Raw genomic sequence first — 5523 nt, 5'->3', positions numbered from 1 at the left:
TGGGTTTGTGATGGCCGGATCCGGTGGTGGGTGGCTGGATCCTTAGTTTTTCTTTTTCTAAATATATATTTTATTAAGTAAATAGGTAAAATTACAAAATTACCCTTAAGTGAATAGACTTAACAAAAAAATTTAACCTAGTTAGTGGCAAAGGACGAAAGGTGTAATGAGTTTTCCAAATAAAGGATTGTGACTATACTTATTAAAGTTAAAGGCTATCCATTGCAATTCAATACAAACATAATGGACAAAAAGTGTAATTTACCCTTTTAAGATTAAACTTAGAAAAATATATATTTTTAGTTTTCACTAAAATAATATATTTTTGAATTGTTTAAGAAAATATATACTTCAAAAATAATATATTTTCTATTTTGACAAAAATATGATATATTTTGTAATGGTTGCAAAAATTCATATTTTGCCGTTTCTTTGGTTTCAAAAATTCTGTCTTTCATATTTGCCAAGATACGAATTTATTTCCGGAATATATATATTTATCTTCCAAATGTCCTTTGTCCGATTTGTCCAATTTTGGGTATAAGATATATATATATATATATATAGGGGATGGTTCAAATGAAAACCACTTTTATTGTGAAAACTCGAAAACTAATTAAAAAAGCCTAAAAAAACCTAAAAAACATACAATTTTTTTTTTTTTTACAATTTTTTTTAGAAAAATCTCTACTTTTTATATATGGAAAAAAAAATTCAAAAAAAAAAAAAAATTTTTTTTTTAGTTGTACTGCACATGTGCACTAATACGGAAAGCCTAAACCACTTAACCCACCCCCCACCGACACCCCCCAAAAACCTAAACCCCCCACCCCCCCCAACCTAAATTCACCCTCCCACCAAAAGCCTAACCCCCCCCCCCCCCCAAAAAAAAAAAACCTAAACCCCCCCACCCCCACCCTCCCGAAAACCTAAAACTAAACCCTAAACATAAACCCGAAAAAAACCTAACCCCCCACCCCCACCCCCAAAAACCTCAACCCCCCCTCCCCCCCCCCCCCCACACCCAAAAACCTAATCCTAATCCTAAACCTCCAAAAAAACTAACCCTAAAAGCTAAACTAGAATCAAAAAACTAATTTTAAGCATGTAATGCACATTGTAGTACATGTTATATTGCACATGTGCACTACTATAATAATAGTATTGAAAACAAGACGACACCATAAATCTTTTTTTATGTCATAAAAAATATGCTCGAATATACTTGAATGAAAGATAAGAAAATTTGTGATCTTATGGTGCCATTTTTGTTTTAAAATGATAACGTATGGAGAAATGAGAAATGTTTGAAAAGTTATATATTTTTTGTTCCAATTTTACCCCTTCTTCATTAAAAGTCTCCCCTCCCTCCTTTTTAGTGGGTTTTAGTTAGTTTTCTAGTTTTCACAATAACTAGTGGTTTTCATTTGAACCTTCCCCTATATATATATATATATATATATATATATATATATATATATATATATATATATATATATATATAGGGTAGGGTTCTAGAGTGAACAACCTCCCAAGAGTGAACTGTGTGAACTGATCATAGCCTTTGATTATCTTTTTTGTTTAAAAGGATAGGATGGTAATTATACATTAAGATACTATTAATTATTTATTTTAATTAATCCATGGAAGTTACACTTTCCTATTTCTGTGATTAATCAAAATATCTTTTAAATCTAAACAAGATGTATATCATAATCACCATTCAAAAAAAGCCATTTTTTTTTCAATCAAGCAATTCTTCATCATTATGTATTTTTTTCTTCACTGATAAAAAACCCAGATTTCAATTACGTACATACATTCATGAATCCCGAAGTACACCTGTGTATTTAAATTTAATACACCTATGTACTGACATATATACATTTGTGTATAATCTTTTTTTAGATTAGTAAACTCATACTACTTCAACATAAACCATAACATGTCCTAAAAACAAATCCAAAAAACATATTATAAGGTATACAAACCAACTAAACATCCAGTTTACATAAAAAAATAACCCAACCAAACAAACAAATAACTACATATCGAAAAAACAAAACATAGTCTTTTACTACTATTGTTTGCATGAAACGTTTTAAACACTAAACCTACTCGCCACGTTGTATGCTACCGATTCAGCCATTATTTCATCGCGGAGCGTGTTAGCATGGGAGCACAAAATCATCACAACATGCTTTTTCACAACAACCTATCCGGTATTATTCCTTCAAATTGCCCACATTTCGGATGATTCACTGATTTCAAGTATTTGGAGAAAATGTCTTTCTGCGTTTAGAACCAAATTACAATACGTTACCAACTGTAAAACACAAATACATTTACACAGGTCAATGAATGTCTTAGATAAAATAAAAAGACTAACACTGTATACACAGGTGTACACCCAATTTACATAGGTGTATACACAGTTTATACCTACAAACAATTTGCATACACATATGTACACCAAATGTACAAACACTGTATACACAGGTGTACACTCAATTTAAATAAACAACATACACAAGTTTTTCAAATATCACTTAACTACTACTATACACAGGTGTATACCCAATTTACATAAACAACGTACACATGTGTACACGACCTCAAACACGAAACTAAACCCTAACCCCAATCGGTCTCGTAGGCACATACACACTGAACATCAACATGATCGAAACAAATTCTTAGAAAATGCTTAATTTATAAGATCAAATGGCTATAATACAAAATTTTCCAATAAAAACAAATTATAAAGTGTGTGAAAAACAGAGCATATATAATCTATGAACAACAAATCAAGAAAAAACACTCTCCATTTAAATCACCGTTCACTCCCTAAAATCGCAATACCTTACATAAACATATCTAAAAAAACCCATATAAAATACTAAATAAAAAACACTCCCTAAAATCACAAAACCTTACATAAATATATCTAAAAAAACCCATATAAAATACTAAATAAAAAACCCATGAAACCCTACAACCCAGTAAAAAATATATACATACAGATATACATACAAAAAAGAAGGTAAAAATCAAATCTTTACGAATTGTTGGAGAAATAACTTTAAGAGGGTCTTCAGAGAAGTGGAGATAAAACTAAGAAGAAGACTCTTACCAACACCTGAATCTCCAATAACGAGAATCTTGAAAGAGTAATCATAACTGATAGGACTGATCTGTGATCTTTTCCAACCGCCTTTGATTTCTCCGTTGATATATGGTGTTGCTGATGGAGAAGATGAACCCATCTTTAAGGAAAAAAGATTTGAATTTTGTGATGCTTGGTTTCTCTCTCTTGATGTCTGTCTGTCCGTCTCTCTCTCTCTAGAGTGAGTATAAAATAGAGATGGTGAGACAAATGGAGGAAACTGTTAATGGAAAGAATTTAGGTTTCCTATTTAAATTCTTTGGATTGTGTAATTACACATATACCCTAATGTAATTTAAATAATTGGAAATAATTAACCAAATAATTACCATCATGCCACTCATCTAAATCTCAAGATCATAAAAATCAAAGGCCTAGATTAGTTCACACAGTTCACAAAGAAGGATGTTGTTCACTCTTGATCCTAACCCTATATATATATATATATATATATATATATATATATATATATATATATATATATATATATATATATATATATATATATATATATATATATATATATATATATGTGTGTGTGTGTGTGTGTATATATATTCTTGTGATTTTGGTAATATTTCTTATTACAATTTTTGGTATTTTGGTGTGTTATATTATTTTCAAGTCCCTAATTTTAATATAACTAATACAATCAATATACAAGTAGCACATAATAATGTGACATCTAAATATATATTTTCCTAAATATATACTTAGTCATTTTTATTCTCAAAAATCAACCTCCAATATTGTAATTTTTATAACAAAAATTATGGCAAATTTTTATATTAGAACCATGACAAAAAATTACTTGTAAACACTTGTTTAAAAATATTTTCTAAGTGTTTAATTTTTACAAAAAAATTGCCATAGTTTCCCCTTAAAAATGGAGGTTTCCATGCTTAATAGCATATCATTTTCTTTTAAAAATTCATCATCAATCAACAACAATCTTCATATAACTTACCATAAGCCATAAATATGCATTTTTACAATATGACATGAACTTGAAGTTAGTAAAATCTTGTAGTAATTTAACATGTTGTTTAATATGTCTTAACAACGCTAAATCCATGATTTTTATTTTATAAAACTCATTCTTATAAATTTTCATCCTTTACAACTTGTAAGATGTGTTGGTGCAGTCATCTGTCGTCTTCGTCTTAATATCGAGTCTCAGGTTTCGTTGCGGTTTTGGATCAAACGTGATGTCATCATCTTGGATGATGACATCATATGATGACATCATGCTGTGCAAACTTCACGAGATTGAAACTGTTTACATACTCATCATGCTTAGTCCATATAAGACAAAATGAAGGTTGGTCCAATAATATGTTGCCGATTGAAGGATCCAATGAGAGTGAACCTTTTGAATATCCAATCGGTTGAAGACAAGCCCATCTTGAAGGCCCATCAGTTTGAAAAGTGTTGTGACCGTTTGTATAGGTTGTCCGTTTGAACATAGTGGCCGTTTGAAAGGCCTTCGTTTGAAGGATGTCACCGTTTGAGAAGTTTCAAACGGCCAGGCTATAACTATAAATAGGTTCATGTTGTTGTCATTTGTAACGGTCAGGCTAGTTGATACCGAGGTATTGCCGGTGTTCCTTGTAACTGTATACGCTGTAATATCAATATACAAGAGGTTTAAAGTGTGATTCAAGCTGTATTCACGTCCGTTTCTTTGTTTCCGCCTCTGAAACGGATTTGAGCTCTTCCGAACGACTCGTTTAGGTCGAAACCGGTCCTACAAGATGATTTTAGAAAAACTAATTTTCTTGAGTTTTCATGACTTACACATATCAAGTGTTCCATCTAACCCTTAAAACAAGTTTTCTTTCTTTCAAAAATCAAACGATGTTAGTTATTGAAGTAAACTTTAGTTTCTTGAAAATCTTATTTTTGAAATCTTACATTTTCAAGACTTATATCTTGTAGGAATAATCATCCTACACAAAATCAAGTCCATCTTCAAGTTCATAGTTCACATAATGGATGATCAACATAAATTTCTCAAGAAACATCCTCATACTTGCTAGATCATGTTTTAAATCATCATCTAGCAAGCTTTATGTGGTGATCTACACCATACATACAAGTAGTCAACAAACAAGTTTACTACATACACTTAAACAACTTTGATCTTCATGTTTTTAAGCTTTATGTTCATGTTCATCTTCTTGCTTTGTTGAGATTCTTTAGATTACCAAGTTACATCTTACTTTAACCACTAAAATTAAGAGTAAAAACAAGATCAAAGAGGCTTACTACTAGCACTATGGCTAGGGAAGAACAAGAAGCAAGTTGATGAAGAAAAGAAGTGGATAATAGCTCCTAGAGAAGGTCCTTCAAGCTCC

At 30.7% G+C, this 5523-nt stretch overlaps 1 long non-coding RNA gene across 1 annotated transcript; it reads right to left on the bottom strand.

Moving 5' to 3' along the window:
- Positions 1–1951: 1951 nt before the first annotated feature.
- On the bottom strand, positions 1952–3387 carry LOC110914963. The gene is made up of 2 exons (XR_002578659.2): positions 3134–3387; positions 1952–2292 (listed from the first exon to the last, which is right to left on the bottom strand). It is a non-coding gene; the product is annotated as an uncharacterized LOC110914963 (long non-coding RNA).
- Positions 3388–5523: the final 2136 nt, after the last annotated feature.

Source organism: Helianthus annuus, chromosome 2 (assembly GCF_002127325.2).
Source record: "Helianthus annuus cultivar XRQ/B chromosome 2, HanXRQr2.0-SUNRISE, whole genome shotgun sequence".
Classification (NCBI taxonomy): Eukaryota; Viridiplantae; Streptophyta; class Magnoliopsida; order Asterales; family Asteraceae; genus Helianthus; species Helianthus annuus.
Note: the sequence above shows the minus strand (reverse complement) of the source record. Positions and strands in the feature narration are given on the sequence as shown.